At 40.7% G+C, this 17,692-nt stretch overlaps 1 protein-coding gene across 3 annotated transcripts in view; it reads left to right on the forward strand.

The window, feature by feature from the left end:
- The window catches only part of grik2 (glutamate receptor, ionotropic, kainate 2), a 581,700-nt gene that overhangs the window by 247,093 nt on the left and 316,915 nt on the right, over positions 1–17,692 (forward strand). The window lies entirely within an intron of this gene.

Consider the following 17,692-nt stretch of genomic DNA (forward strand, 5'->3'; position numbering starts at 1 on the left):
TGATTGCTGTTTTTGTGTGTTGTTACCGCGCTGGGAGGACATTAATGAAACTGCCTAACAATAAACCCACATAAGAAACCAAGAACTGGCCCTCGATCATTCTACAGTTATAACGTGATTGGGCAGGCGCGCTGTTCATATTGTGGGAAAGCGGACGAGAAAACAGGCTGTCGACACGTCACTCAGGTCCACCTAAATTTCGGGAGATTTTCGGGAGAAAATTTGTCCCGGGAGGTTTTCGGGATAGGCGCTGAATTTCGTGAGTCTCCCGGAAAATCCGGGAGGGTTGGCAAGTATGCCATATATTAGCCGCACCAAACTATAAGCCGCTAATATATATGTTGTGAAATTAGTTACTTACATGGAAAAACAATTTTTGTAAATGTTTATTTACATACCTTAATTGTTTTCAAATTGTGCTTGTAACACGACAGTAATACGACTGATCAAACAAAACAGTTGTCATCGTTATGGACCCACTAGCTGCGGAAGCTAGCCCTTCAATCAGCTGAGCAGACATTTATGAAACTGAAACAATACAAAAAGATTGGCATTGTAAGTTAAAAATACTAACACAGACACTTGTGTTAGCTATGCTAACACAAGTGTTTTGTTACTTTACGAATTTAAATATGTACACAAGATGCATGAAAACATTCCTATGGACATCACACATCGGATGGTTTAGTAACTATGAATCGTTTTAGTAATATTATAAAACTTACAAACGTTGCTTGGAGTGATGAATGACAAATCCACACGAGTCGCAACGCTATGAACGACGAGAAGACAGAACGGCGCTTGTACTTCCGGTTCAAAACACTAAACAAAAGGAAACACTGTAAAGTGTAGACGTTTACCCCGTAGCACCTGCAGTGAGCGAACTCGTCCAAAAGATATCACTATAGCACAAACAATAACACAACTTTTCGGTGTCTCTGCTTGTGTTTAATGAACACTATTTGTTCAATACAAAACATTATGGACGTCGGCGAAGGAAAAACAATAAATTAGCCGCACTGTTTTATAAACCGCAGGGTACAAAGTGTGGGAAAATAATAGGGCTTTATAGTCCGTAATATACTGGATTAACAGGAAATTAACAAGAGGGTAATACAACAACAATTGATATATTACTAGTACAATACTAGAAAAAATAGGTCTATGTTTTTATGTTCTCAAAAATAATTTTTCTGTTGTTTTTGTTTATGTTTACAAATTCAGGGAATAATTTCCTGGACACAGGAGGACTATGAGGGCAAAAAAACAAAAATTTTGGCTTTTGTTTGGTTATTGTGTACTACTGACTTTGTGAGTCAGACCAAAGACTATAAAAAAAAAAACATCTTCCTGCTTGGCACTCAGCAACAAGGGTTGGAAGTGGGGGTTAAATCACCTAAAATGATTCCCGGGTGCGGCCACCGCTGCTGCTCACTGCTCCCCTCACCTCCCAGGGGGTGAGGGTGATGGGTCAAATGAAGAGGATAATCTCACCACACCTAGTGTGTGTGTGTCTTTCATTGGTACTTTAACTTTTGTACAAACAGTTGTGTGTAATGATAGAGAATGGAACAAAGAAAGTAGTTTAAATATTTGTAAATATTAAATATAAAAATTACAGTCATTACATGCGATTGATATCGGCCGGTTTCAGTCATGGATGAGCTTGGATGTGCAGCATAAAACCCTCATCCTTAATTAAAACAGCATGGATTCTTCTGACATAGCAACTGACCTTGAGGTAATTCAAAAATGTTTCGGGGGCGTAAAAGGAGGATGTTGAGTGGATGAGTATGTCCACTATTTTTCTCAACAGCAAGACAGAGAACATCGTATTTGTTGATCTGAACATTTGAAAAGGTTTAAAGCAAGGCCGTCAAACGTACGGCCCGAGGGCCGGATCAGGCCCGCAAACAGAATTAGTTTGCTAAGTATAAAAAATCAACCTGAATTTTTTTTAATGAAAGAAACTGATGTTCTAAATGTGTCCACTAGATGTCGCAATAGCAATTATTTGTATCTTTGTAAGATCATACTACATATGTGCAAAATAAACCACATGATGTTAGTACATCAGTCGAAGAAAATGATCAAACTACATAAATAACATCCTGTAATTTGATTTTTTGTATCATTTTTGTATCTTGATAGATTGAAAATTAACACCAATGAGTTGACTGATGAACATAACCACATCATTTATTCAGAAAATATAAATAAGGACAAATAAAGATAGAATACTATTAACCACAACATGTCAGTGTAAAAAAAGAACAACAACATTATGATTTGTACAATTTTCAGAGTTATTTTTAAACAAAGAAAACAATCTGAAGTTGTCTTTTCTCCATGTGGCCCCCGATCTAAAATGAGTTTGACCCCCCTGCTTTAAACAGTGCAATCTGTGAGAAACCATGGTTTTATCACGGATTTTTGATTGATTGATTGAAACTTTTATTAGTAGATTGCACAGTGAAGTACATATTCTGTACAATTGACCACTAAATGGTAACACCCGAATAAGTTTTTCAACTTGTTTAAGTCGGGGTCCACTTAAATTGATTCATGATACAGATATGTACTATTTTCATAATACAGTTATCACACAAGATAATCATCACAGTATATACATTGAATTATTTACATTATTTACAATCCGGGGTATGGGATATGGAGAGGGGGGGGGGGTTAAGTTTGTTTGGTATCAACACTTCAGTCATCAACAATTGTATCATCAGAGAAATTGGTAGGTCTGACTTGGTAGGATATGTACAGCAAGTAGTGGACATAGAGAGAGAGATCAGAAAGTATAAGAAAAAGTGTCTACATTTGATTGTTTACATTTGATTATTTACAATCCGAAGAGGTATGATGAGGAAGGGAGGGTGTTAGTTTAGGGTTGAAGTTGCCTGGAGGTTTTTTTTTTAGTGCGGTTTTGAAGGAGGATAGAGATGCACTTTCTTTTACACCTGTTGGGAGTGCATTCCACATTGATGTGGCATTGAAAGAGAATGAGTTAAGACCTTTGTTAGATCGGAATATGGGTTTAACGTGGTTAGTGGAGCTCCCCCTGGTGTTGTGGTTATGGCGGTCATTTACGTTAAGGAAGTGGTTTGACATGTACTTCGGTATCAGGGAGGTGTAGCGGATTTTATAGACTAGGCTCAGTGCAAGTTGTTTTACTCTGTCCTCCACCCTGAGCCAGCCCACTTTGGAGAAGTGGGTAGGAGTGAGGTGTGATCTGGGGTGGAGGTCTAGAAGTAATCTGACTAGCTTGTTCTGGGATGTATGGAGTCTAGATTTGAGGGTTTTGGAGGTGCTAGTGTACCAGGAGGTGCTTGCGTAATCGAAAAAGGGTTGAACGAGAGTTCCCGCCAGAATCTTCAGGGTGCTTTTGTTGACCAGAGAGGAGATTCTATAGAGAAATCTCGTTCGTTGGTTGACCTTTTTGATTACCTTGGTTGCCATTTTATCACAGGAAAGTTAAAGGGGAACATTATCACAATTTCAGAATTGTTAAAACCATTAAAAATCAGTTCCCAGTGGCTTATTATATTTTTCAAAGTTTTTTTTTAAATTTTACCCATTACGCAATATCCCTAAAAAAAGCTTCAAAGTGCCTGATTTTAACCACCCGTCCATTTTCCTGTGACGTCACACAGTGAAGCCAACACAAACAAACATGGCGGAAAGAACAGCAAGCTATAGCGACATTAGCTCGGATTCAGACTCGGATTTCAGCGGCTTAAGCGATTCAACAGATTACGAATGTATTGAAACAGATGGTTGTAGTGTGGAGGCAGGTAGCGAAAACGAAATTGAAGCTTTTGAGTCATATCGGTTTGAACCGTATGCAAGCGAAACCGACAAAAACGACACGACAGCCAGCGACACGGGAGAAAGCGAGGACAGATTCGGCGATCGCCTTCTAACCAACGATTGGTATGTGTTTGTTTGGCATTAAAGGAAACTAACAACTATGAACTAGGTTTACAGCATATGAAATACATTTGGCAACAACATGCACTTTGAGAGTGCAGACAGCCCAATTTTCATCAATTAATATATTCTGTAGACATACCCCCATGTCAGCAGGCCAGGGAAGCTAGGGTCGATATTCTTCTCTTGATCATCTTCGGGACGGTGTGAGCCAAGACATCCAGGGGGGTTTAGCTCGCTCGTCTGCGGGAACAAACTGCCGCCATTGTTTGCCGTGCTAGCGAGGTCCTTTGTCCCTGAATTGTTCACACATCCGAGAGCGAATATTAGAAATTCACCAAAATTCACCCATTTAGAGTTCGGAAATCGGTTAAAAAAATATATGGTCTTTTTTCTGCAACATCAAGGTACATATTGACGCTTACATAGGTCTGATGATAATGTTCCCCTTTAACCCTTAGAATGGAACCTAGGCAGGTGACCTCATCCTTCCTGGTGATAACAATGTCACCCACTTTTATAGTGAAGGATTGCAATTTTAAACTGCATAAACAAATCTCAGCAGTTGTAAAATGCTTTCAGCTGGAACTTTAAAGCAGGGTTAAAAAACACATACCAAATACTGATTTTGAAAAAGCAATACATGCTTTTATCTCATCAAGGCTTGACCATTGTAACTCACTTCATATTGGCCTTGATCAGTCCTCCCTCTGCCGCCTCCGGGAGGTGCAGAATGCAGCCGCCCGCTTGCTGACAGGGATGGGAGCACAGGGGCATTTAAAGATTGATTTTAAAATGCTGCTCTTAGTTTTTAAATGCTTACATGGACTTGCCTCTCCTTAGTTATCTGAGTCTGCAAACAAACTGCTCCTGTCTGTCCAACGCTCCAGACTCAGCACTAGAGGGGACAGAGCCTTTTCTGAAGCTGCCCCTTAATCAGGGGTCGGCAACCCAACATGTTGAAAGAGCCACATTGAACCAGAAATACAAAAAACAAATCTGTTTGGAGCCGCAAAAAGTTAAAAGCCTTATGTAAGTGTTGTAATGAAGGTAACACATTAAGTAAGTGTCTCAGAGGGTGAGATAACTCCTGGAAATGACTGTCTTAAAACTGCCGAGAGTATAGATGTGTGTGCCAAAGTGGAAGGAAAGGACAGGCTGTCTTCTTCCAATGGATTTATTACAATCTTTGCAAACTGGGTAACGTTTGCTGTGGTCTGGAACAACATGGCACACAATCAGAAATGCAGCCAATATTACATACAGATAATGTGTCATGAGACATGCAAATATAAACTAAATACACAGAGGACATAAGTAAAGGAAATTTAAATGAACTCAAATATACCTACAAACGAGGCATAATGCTAGCCTAAATAGCATGTTAGCATGGATTATTAGCCCTCCACACAAATCAATAACATCAACAAAGCTCACCTTTGTGCATTCACGCACAGCATTAAATATTTGGTGGACAAAATGAGACAAAGAAGGAATGACATAAAACATGTAAAAAAACTACGGTGAGTTCAAGGACTACCAAAATAAGTAAGACAAAACAGAGCTGGCCAAATACTCTCATTCATCTCATCGGCGGTCACTCGAACGAGTATGACGATCCTCCTGGTCGGGGTGTATGCCTTTATGGAGGATGCCTGTGCGTGACTTTGTTTAACATGGGAGACTGGTGCACAGACAGTCACCACACGATCCTTGACAGAATCGGGTCAGGGTCCAGTGGCATGGAGTCCAAGACGACTGGGGACCCTTTTCTGCTGCAGCCTTCTGCCGCCATCGCAGCCGTTGTGGTAGTTCTTAAATCTACCGTCTTCCGCCTGCTCCGCCGTTGAGGTCTTCACCGTATCCCTGGCTAGGGGGCAGTCAGGTACTAGGCAATCAATCAATCAATGTTTATTTATACAGCACTAAATCACAAGTGTTTCAAAGGGCTGCACAAGCCACAACGACATCCTCGGTTCAGAACCCACATAAGGGCAAGGAAAAACTCACAACCCAGTGGGATGTCAATGGGAATGACTATGAGAAACCTTGGAGAGGACCGCAGATGTGGGTGACCCCCCCCCTAGGGGAGACCGGATGCAATGGACGTCGAGTGGGTCTAGCATAATATTGTGAAAGTCCAGTCCATAGTGGATCTAACATAATAGTGAGAGTCCAGTCCATAGTGGGGCCAGCAGGAGACCATCCCGAGCAGAGACGGGTCAGCAGCGCAGAGATGTCCCCAACCGGTGCATAGGCGGGGTAACAGTAGTAAAGGGGTTAACCTCTTAGTGCCCCAAGACCCCATAGAGGAGCCTCCACTGCCGGATGCACTTTAACGTCATGCCCAGGACACAAAAATTCCAAAAATAATAGGAGCAACGAGGCTAGTCGGGCCTGATGTGAAGCAGAAACACAAACATATTAAACAGTTTTGATTGAAACTTTTACTAGTAGATTGCACAGTACAGTACATATTCCGTTCAATTGACCACTAAATGGTAACACCCGAATAAGTTTTTCAACTTGTTTAAGTCCACGTAAATCAATTAATGTATAAAAGCAATACAATAGTGAATAATAGAATAAACAGTAATAAAATAGCAGCAAAAAGAAATACAAAAAATAGAAACTTTTGAGGTAAAACTATAAAACCAAGGTGTTATTTGCGAAATGCTCGAGAAAATAAATGTGTTATTAGCAGGGTTTTAAAATGCTCTCTTTGAGCAGCCCTAATGTGCAGAGGTACATTGTTCCATGATTTAGTGGGCTTTCTGACAATTAGGAAGGTTTGTGTCATGTTTGTCCTCCTACAGAAACATTATTAAAAGAACACATATTTTTCCCCCGTCTTTTTCCATTTTTTGAAAAAGCTCCAGGGAGCCACTAGGGCGGTGCTAAAGAGCCGCATGCGGCTCGAGAGCCGCGGGTTGCTGACCGCCGCCCTAAATCATGGAACAATGTACCTTGTTGTACATTGTGTTATTGGTTTGACACCAAATGCACAATTAATTATAATTAATTAACAATTAATCATCCAGGACCTGGATAATTAATTGTGTTATTGGTTTGACACCAAATGCTAGTCATCGTTAAAGTTAAAGTACCACTGATAGTCACACACACACTAGGTGTGGTGAAATGACCCTCTGTATTTGACCCACCCCCTTGTTCCACTCCCTGGGAGGTGAGGGGAACAGTGAGCAGCAGCGGTGGCCGCGCTCGGGAATCATTTTGGTGATTTAACCCCCAATTCCAACCCTTGATGCTGAGTGCCAAGCAGGGAGGTAATGGGTCCCATTTCTATAGTCTTTGGTATGACTCGGCTCTGGTTTGAACTCACGACCTACCGAACCCATTGTTTACATCTTAAAACTTTAAAAAGGGATGTGTAGACATTTTGGGTTTTCCACAGATTGTTAGATCCAAGCCATTGAATTGAAACTTCAGTGTCAGGAAGTCCATCATATTGAGAGAAGTAACTGAAGTGTTGGTTTCCGTTGGATCTGCCGGAGGAACTTTGATTCATAATCCCTGCTTTATTTTTGATCTGGTAGACGCCTTGCGATGAGGTGGCGACTTGTCCAGGGTGTACCATGCCTTCCGCCCGAATGCAGCTGAGATAGACTCCAGCACCCCCCGCCACCCCGAACGGGACAAGGGGTAGAAAACGGATGGCTGGATAGACGTGTCTGCTCTTTCTTCAGAGCCTTGTCTAAAATCATTTAAGGCGAAAGTTACATTAAAATCAAAAATGTAAATGTATTGATAGCAAGTGAGTGACTACTGATACGACAGTTCTCTCAAGGCATTGCCACCCGATAGCAGCAGCCGTTATCCTATCCTCCATGTTGAATCATCCTCCATGCAATCCTAATCTGTGATTCATATTGATTTTGTGAGTTTTAGCATGGGAGGCAGGACCCTGACACCAGATTACAGGAGCGCACTGTCAGAATGGCTTGGCATCTGGCCAGCACACACATTCACACACCCCGAATGATAATGGAATTATACTGAACAAGGTGATTCCACTTTGAAATCTCATCTCCAAGGTGCTTTTAAAGATGGATTGCTTTGGTGAGTTTTCAAGTGTGAGCGCTGACAGAAAACGATCGTTCCTTCTGTCTGTGACCTCATTGTTTAAGCCACTGTTCAAATTTCACGGCCATAGAGTCACAGGTGCAAATGACAACGAGAGTTTGCTAGTAGATTCAGACAGTTCTTCGGGTAAAACGTTACCATATATGGAGCTAACCACCAGAGGTGGGACCAAGTCATTGTTTTGCAAGTCACAAGTAAGTCTCAAGTCTTTGCCCTCAAGTCCGAGTCAAGTCCCGAGTCAAGACAGGCAAGCCCCGAGTCAAGTCCAAAGTCAAGACTGGAAAGTCTCAAGTCAAGTCCTAAGTCCTGCATTTTGAGTCTCGAGTCCTTTCAAGTCCTTTTAACCACAGACTAATATATTAACACAGATTGTCTATGCTTTTCAAACGCTGTATTTATTTATTAAAACAAGTGCATTTTAAATTGCAGGAAAGAAAATTGTGCTGACATTGCACTTTATAATAGCACTATTAACCAGTCATTTTAAACATTAACTCATTCCTTTACAGAACAAACACATTGAAAAATAAAGTGCAAATGTACTTATTTGTACAAAAGTGTTAACATTGAAAAAACATGACATATACGTGAACATAACAAAAAAGTTGTACTTTTTATATGTCAGGGCCCTATGCTGCATTGCATTTGCAAAAGACCAAATTAGCCAAGAGTCTGTCAGTCATTTGTGCACGATGGGGGCGTAGTATGATGCCACCATGGCTGAAAACTCGCTCCACTGGAGCACTGGAGGCAGGCACTGCCAAGACTCTCATGGCCACTCGGAACAGTGAAGGAAGAGTCTTCATGTTCAATGCCCAGAACAAAAGGGGGGAGAGAGTTTTTTTGGGTTGGTGCACTACTTGTAAGTGTATCTTGTGTTTTTTATGTTGATTTAATTAAAAAAAGAAAAAAAAAATAATAATAATAATTCTTGTGCGGCCCAATACCAATCGATCCACGGACCAGTACCGGGCCGCGGCCCGGTGGTTGGGGACCGCTGAGGTAAACAACCAACAGTATGTCAGAAAGCTAGCTAAAACGGTACACATATTCATAATATAGTATACATTTTAACTGACCTTTATTTTACTATTTTTGTCTTTTTTTAGGTGGCTAAAATACGCGGTGCTGCTGACCGCCGTCTAACGTTACGTGTGATATATTGACTAACGTAACCCTGCTTAAAAAAAATCACTGAACAAAAAGTATGAATAAGGTAGTGAACTGCAACAGATTCCCGTGTTTGCAATAACGTTATAACGTTAGCAGTGAGTTTACAGCTTCACTGATTTAACTACACAGCAAATAAAAGTCACGTTACTTAGCCAATAAACGTTATCTTACATTCAAAACTTACCGTTCTTTGTGCAACTTCAAATGCCGGACGAAGTTGGAAGTTGTTGCCTCTCCATCAGTAATTTTCGAACCGCATGTGTTGCATACTGCAAACCGTTTTGTGTTGACCACCTCGTAATTTTTATACCCAAACAAAATTATTTTAGGTATCATTTTTTGTTCACTGGCGTGTGGTTTGGACATGTCTTCTTCGTTGGTTGTCCTGCAATTTGATTGGATGAATGCTGTGTGATGAAAACAAAGTAGATCTAATTTGATTGGCTGTTGTACTGAGACCACACCAGCTGACACACGCAACGCTGATAGACAAGTACACAATGAAAAATATGGAGCGCTCCCGAATAACTTTTTCATCTTTGGGTTTTGGGGAAAGTAGCAAGTCATGTCAAGTCATGTCAATTCAAAAGGCTCAAGTCCAAGTGAAGTCACAAGTCATTGATGTTAAAGTCTAAGTCGAGTTGCAAGTCTTTTTACATTTTGTCAAGTCGAGTCTAAAGTCATCAAATTCATGACTCGAGTATGACTCGAGTCCAAGTCATGTGACTCGAGTCCACACCTCTGCTAACCACTGACGTCACCAATGGGTAAAGAAATGTCACAAATTGGGCATATTCAAAACGGCTCTTTTGGAGAAAGTATGGAAAAAGGCAACATTGTTTTATAAATATCTGCACCATGCTTCCATGGTTTGATTTCAAATTGTCAGGACCTATGCAGATTCTAAATACACAAAAACAGGGAAAAGTATGTAAGACAACTTGGTTTTGCATATTAGGTCCCCTTTAAACTAAGACTAAATTTCCAGTACAGGCCAAAAGTTTGGACACACCTCCTCATTCAATGCATTTTCTTTATTGTCATGACTATTTACATTGTAGATTGTCACTGAAGGCATCAAAACTATGAATGAACACATGTGGAGTTATGTACTTAACAAAAAAAGGTAAAATTACTGAAAACATGTTTTATATTCTAGTTTCTTCAAAATAGTCACCCTTTGCTCTGATTACCGTATTTTTCGGAGTATAAGTCGCATCGGAGTATAAGTCGCACCTGCCAAAAATGCATAATAAAGAAGGAAAAAAACATATATAAATCGCACTGGAGCCCGGCCAAACTATGAAAAAAACTGCGACTTATAGTCCGAAAAATACGGGTACTGCTTTGCACACTTTTTGGCATTCTCTCAAATAAAGTAAGTTTCTTACAAGTATCATCCCTGCAGGGCGAGGAATAGCTAAACATGCTTCACTACACACCGTAGCTCACCGGCGTCAAAATGTAAACAAACAGGATGGGTCTACACCTGACATCCACTGTAATGATACTAAGTACAGGAGTGTATTTGGTCGATACTACTATGATTACATCGGTATTTCCTAGCATCACAAAATCTTTTTTCGTTCAAAAAAAAAAAAAAAATGATTATGTTTATAAACTCAGGAAATATGTCCCTGGACTCATGAGGACTAAAATTATGACCATTGTATGATCCTGTAACTACTTGGTATCGGATCGATACCCAAATTTGTGGTATCATCCAAAACTAATGTAAAGCATCCAAACAACAGAACGATAAGTGATTATTACATTTTAACAGAAGTGTAGATAGAACATATTAAAAGAGAAAGTAAGCAGATTTCAACAGTAAATGAACAAGTAGATTAATAATTCATTTTCTACCACTTGTCCTTAATAATTTTGACAAAATAATAGAATGATGAATGACACAATATGTTACTGCATATGTCAGCAGCTAAAATAGGAGCATTTGTTTGCTTACTTACTAATAAAAGAAACATTGTCTTGTATGTTCACTATTTTATTTAAAGACCTACTGAAATGCGATTTTCTTATTTAAACGGGGATAGCAGGTCCATTCTATGTGTCATACTTGATCATTTCGCGATATTGCCATATTTTTGCTGAAAGGATTTAGTAGAGAACATCAACGATAAAGTTCGCAACTTTTGGTCGCTGATTAAAAAGCCTTGCCTGTACCGGAAGTAGCAGATGAGTAGCGTGACGTCACAGGTTGTGGAGCTCCTCACATCCGCACATTGTTTACAATCATGGCCACCAGCAGCGAGAGCGATTCGGACCGAGAAAGCGACGATTTCCCCATTAATTTGAGCGAGGATGAAAGATTTGTGGATGAGGAAAGTGAGAGTGAAGGACTAGAGGGCAGTGGGAGCGATTCAGATAGGGAAGATGCTGTGAGAGGCGGGTGGGACCTGATATTCAGCTGGGAATGACTAAAACAGTAAATAAACACAAGACATATATATACTCTATTAGCCACAACACAACCAGGCTTATATTTAATATGCCACAAATTAATCCCGCATAACAAACACCTCCCCCCCTCCCGTCCATATAACCCGCCAACACAACTCAAACACCTGCACAACACACTCAATCCCACAGCCCAAAGTACCGTTCACCTCCCCAAAGTTCATACAGCACATATATTTCCCCAAAGTCCCCAAAGTTACGTACGTGACTGTTGTGTTTACGGAGGGGACTGTTGTGTTTACGGAGGGGGTGACGGCAAACAGACACCAGGGGGCGGTATATACAATTATTTATTATATATATATATAGTCAACATATATATATATATAAATAATAATAAACAATATTACTAAACTAAGGAAATGGAGTGTGAACTAGAATACAAAAGGGAATGGTGTAAGACTATGTGTAGAATTTAACTGAAGTGAGTGTTACCAACGTGTTGAATGAGATACGCGGAAGTCCAGGGGGCAGGCAGATGATCCGGGGCGAGAGCGAGGCGTCAGAATCCAGGGGCGAGCAAGAGGTCGAGGAACGAAGGAAGCAGTCGGAGTCCAGAGGGGGATCCAGGGGAAATTGAGACGCAGGCGACGGAGGGTACTGCGGGGACACGGGAGAAGACAAGGGACAAATCAAGGCACGGAGAGGAAACACGAATATAGCATAAAGCTTGTTGCTTACTCTACACCATGAGAAAGCTAAGTTCCCGCGCCGATCCTAGGGTCCACTGGTCTTTTAACCAGCTCGCCCTCATCAGTTTCAGGTGTAATGATTGCCGGTGATTGATTGCAGCTGGTGGCTGCTGCAGGGCGGGGACGCGCGCGGCGCATCCCTGGATGTGCGCACCCGTGGGCGTGTCCCGAGGTGCGCACAGACGGATGAGCGGCGTTGGCAGGAGCCTGAGCCGTAACAGTGACATGCACATAGCAGCACGCACGTACGGGCAAGCGATCAAATGTTTGGAAGCCGCAGCTGCATGCGTACTCACGGTACGGCGTCTGCGCATCCAACTCAAAGTCCTCCTGGTAAGAGTCTCTGTTGTCCCAGTTCTCCACAGGCCAATGGTAAAGCTTGACTGTCATCTTCCGGGAATGTAAACCATGAAACACCGGCTGTGTTTGTGTTGCTGCAGTCGGCCGCAATACACCGCTTCCCACCTACAGCTTTCTTCTTTGCTGTCTCCATTGTTCATTGAACAAATTGCAAAAGATTCACCAACACAGATGTCCAGAATACTGTGGAATTTTGCGATGAAAACAGATGACTTGATAGCTGGCCACCATGCTGTCCCAAAATGTCCTCTACAATCCGTGACGTCACGCGCAGACGTCATCATACCGAGACGTTTTCAGCAGGATATTTTGCGCGAAATTTAAAATTGCACTTTAGTAAGCTAACCCGTATTGGCATGTGTTGCAATGGTTTTTTTTTTGTTTTTTTGTTGTTGTTTTTTTTGTTTTTTTTATGTCCTGTCCAGCTTCTCAGGCAAATCATATAGTTGATGTAGATGCCCATGTCGGCTGTTCAGATTTACTTTACAAAAGAGAAGTGTAGGATACTTCTCTTGTTGCCTTATTTGTATTTGACTTTATTAAATGTATTTATATTATCATTTAGTGCAGCCGGGCCGGAGCAGGAGGGGATAGAAAGAGAAAAAAAAAGAAGACAGAGGGGGAAATTGTGGGGACAAGAGGGGGATTAGACAGAGAGACAAAAACAACAACAATAACAACAATAGAGCAACATCAGCAAATATGACATGTACAAATATGATGGTAAAAGTAATAGCAAATAAGCAGTTAGCGAAAAATAAAAAATAATACAGAAATGACAATGAGCATTATTACACTACAAATGGATCAATACAAATACCAATAGAAATAGCGCTATTGATAATGAACAATACCAATAATTTACCTTTATTATCAACAATACAGTTGTTTAAATGCAACAATACATATACGTAATGATAACTTGAGATACGAAAGAATGCAGAAAAATGGAGGGGGAGAAAGAGAAGCAACCTACATTAACCTTGTAGATTGTTATAGTCACAATAGGTTAAGCTTTGTCAGTGTGCCATGTGTTACACCCAGTTTACCCTAGGGCAACAACGTTAATATATGTTTGATGAAACGTGAACAATGAATGTATATGTACAGAATGTGTATATGTGTTTGTACAGTGAATGTATATGTACAGTATGTGTATGTGTATGTTTGTATATTGAATGTGCGTGTGGATGTACGAACATTAGGTAGGTAAATATGTACTGTATTTGTGTATGTATGTGGGAGCGTAGGTACCTATGTACGTATGTGAGCATATGTGAATTTGCATGTACAATACATTCGACTCCCAGAGTGCGTGGGAGCCAGAGCACGGCCCCATCACCCCCGAGAGCCCAACCCACAAACAGGAGGCGTGGTGCCCAGGGAACCAGGGACCACCGCCCCCACGCAGCCAAGCCGGCCAGCGACAGGAACCCCAGAGCCCGACCCACCGTACCGCCCACAAGGGCCAGCAGCAGGCCGCAGACAGACGCACCCGGCAGAGGACAGGGCACGAGAAAAGCAGGGGACAGCCAGACCCCAAGCCAGCGAGAGACCACACCCCACACGGGCAGAAAGGCGAGACGCCCCGCCCGAGGGACCCAGAGACTCCCCGCAACCGGACGGGAAGACCGCCCCCGCCCCACCGGCAACCGGGCCCCCACGAGCCCACCCCCCACCCCCGGTGGGGGGTGGGCATTGTGTTGCAATGTTAAGATTTCATCATTGATATATAAACTATCAGACTGCGTGGTCGGTAGTAGTGGGTTTCAGTAGGCCTTTAAGGACAACATTGCAATAAGAAACATATGTTTAATGTAAACTAAGATTTTTTGTTTAAATAAAGCCAATAATGCAATTTTTTGTGGTCCCCTTTATTTAGAAAAGTTTCAAAATACATTTTGGTACCAGTACCGGTCCCAAAATGTTGCTATCGGAACAACCCTATTCTGACCAATCAATTATACTTTAGGTTGTGTTCTGTTGGCTGGCCATAATATTATACAGAGCCACAATTTCAGATGCCTCGCCCTCATCCAAGAGGCATCAGACCCTCAACATCGTCCTCCTCCAAACCTGGATTAGCTATTCTTCAGCTGTTCCCATGTCTCAAGTGCTGCTTCCTTCCATAAAATAAATCTTTATGGGCGAACTCAGTCCTTTTATGTTCATGATAATGGATGCGATCCAGCTCTTAGAACACCTGTGTCTCACACGTCACACCTTCCTTCTACTGGAACCACCTGCTCCACAAATGTTGCGCCTTCAGTGCTCCTGACCAGACTAACGCCTGCAGTACGCCCCCCGACTGCTCTGGGGCATGACACTGTGGTGCAGCCCCCTCATATTTAAAGATTTAATTTCCCCCTTCAAGTACAAGGCTTACATTTTAATTCATATTATCTGCACTTCATGCTCTTAGCATCTTTAGTGTTTTATCTGATGTTGACAATCATGCACAAACTGTCATCAACACTGTTTATTCTATGTGCTACTTCTAAATCACTAATCCTCGCCTCCATGGCGACAAATAAAGTACGTTTCTGACAAGTATCATCCCTGCAGGACGAGGAATTGCTAAACATGCTTCACTACACACCGTTGTGTGTAAACAAACGCCATGGGTGGATCTACACCTAACATCCACTGTAATGATACCAAGTACAGGAGCGTATCTAGTTGATACTAATATGATTACATCGATATTTTTTAGCATCACAAAATCTTTTTTCGTTTAAAAAAAATTATATTATGTTTATAAACTCAGGAAAAATGTCCCTGGACACATGAGGACTTTGAATATGACCAATGTATGATCCTGTAACGACTTGGTATCGGATTGATACCTAAATTTGTGGTATCATCCAAAACTACGGATGTCCAATAATGGCTTTTTGCCGATATTCCAATATTGTCCAACTCTTTAATTACCGATACCAACCGATACCGATATCAACCGATATATACAGTCGTGGAATTAACACATTATTATGCCTAATTTGGACAACCAGGTATGGTGAAGATAAGGTATTTTTTTTTAAATTTAATAAAATAAGATATCCCTTGCAGACTGTATTGATATATATTGATATATAATGTAGGAACCAGAATATTAATAACAGAAAGAAACAACCCTTTTGTGTGAATGAGTGTAAATGGCAATAGCAATCAAGAATATTTCAGTTGTTTTTATCCTTCTTTGTGGGGACGTTATTGATTATCATGTCATGTTCGGATGTACATTGTGGACGCCGTCTTTGCTCCACAGTAAGTCTTTGCTGTCGTCCAGCATTCTGTTTTTGTTTATTTTGTAGCCAGTTCAGTTTTACTTTCATTCTGCATAGCCTTCCCTAAGCTTCAATGCCTTTTCTTAGGGGCACTCACCTCTTGTTTATTTTTGGTTTAAGCATAAGACACCTTTTTCCAATTGGAGAAATTTACTTCATACTGGGAAAATTGGGTCAACTATATCACGCTCCATAAACCTGACTTTAATTTTTCGAATTAGTGATTGTATTGCCAAAAATAAAGGGAAAGAAAAAAGATAAAGAAAAAAAAAGGGGGGATTACTCCCTACAAGTGTATATGTAGGTATGTATATATATAAAGGTATCTGTTTATATTTTATGAATTATTATTTAATTCTTTTATTTTATTTTTTTAAATTTATTTCTTCTTTTTTCACCTCTTTCTTTGTTTATTTAATTGATGTATTTGTAGATATTACTTCGGTTTTTTTGTTGTTTCTTTCTTTTGGGGGGGGGGGGGGTGGTGAGTGGCATGGGTGGGATATAAACAAAAATATTTTGACATTTAGGGCAGACAATAGATATATGATTGATGTGAATATGATGTAATGGATAGGAATGTCTGATGCTGGATGTCAATAAAAAAAAAAAGAAAAAATAATAATAATGAAAAAAAAAAAAAAAAAAAAAAAAGACACCTTTTTACCTGCATTTACAAAGCAATTAGCTACCAGCTGCCACCTACTGATATGGAAGAGTATTACACGGTTACACTGCCGAGCTCGAGACACTCAACAACAACACATCATTTGCAGACTATAATTACTGGTTTGCAAAAAATGTTTTAACCCAAATATGTCAAATTAGATCATTTCCCACGGCACACCAGACTGTATCTCACGGCACACCGGTGTGCCGCGGCACAGTGGTTGAAAAACACTGGCATACTATATTCCACTCACTTCTCTGCTAACAAGAAAACAAATGGCCTTGCAATCAAGAATATTTCAGTTGTTTTTATCCTTCTTTGTGGGGACGTTATTGATTATCATGTCATGTTCGGATGTACATTGTGGACGCCGTCTTTGCTCCACAGTAAGTCTTTGCTGTCGTCCAGCATTCTGTTTTTGTTTACTTTGTAGCCAGTTCAGTTTTACTTTCGTTCTGCATAGCCTTCCCTAAGCTGCAATGCCTTTTCTTAGGGGCACTTACCTCTTGTTTATTTTTGGTTTAAACATAAGACACATTTTTACCTGCATTTACAAAGCAATTAGCTACTGGCTGCCACCTACTGATATGGAAGAGTATTACACGGTTACACTGCCGAGCTCGAGACACTCAACAACACATCATTTGCAGACTATAATTACTGGTTTGCAAAAAATGTTTTAACCCAAATATGTCAAATTAGATCATCTCCCACGGCACACCAGACTGTATCTCAGGGCACACTAGTGTGCCGCGGCACAGTGGTTGAAAAACACTGGCATACTATATTCCACTCACTTCTCTGCTAACAAGAAAACAAATGGCCTTGGTTTAAATGCCAATATTCTCAGCTAAAACCAGATTTGTATTTAAGGCATGTAATTACAGCATGTAACTACATAAATAAAAATTTGGTAAGTACAGTACACGTAATCGTGCATCGTACTTACTTTGTAACAGTTTTTTCTTTTACTTGTTGTCGACACTGAG

This window comes from Nerophis lumbriciformis, linkage group LG04 (assembly GCF_033978685.3).
Source record: "Nerophis lumbriciformis linkage group LG04, RoL_Nlum_v2.1, whole genome shotgun sequence".
Classification (NCBI taxonomy): domain Eukaryota; kingdom Metazoa; phylum Chordata; class Actinopteri; order Syngnathiformes; family Syngnathidae; genus Nerophis; species Nerophis lumbriciformis.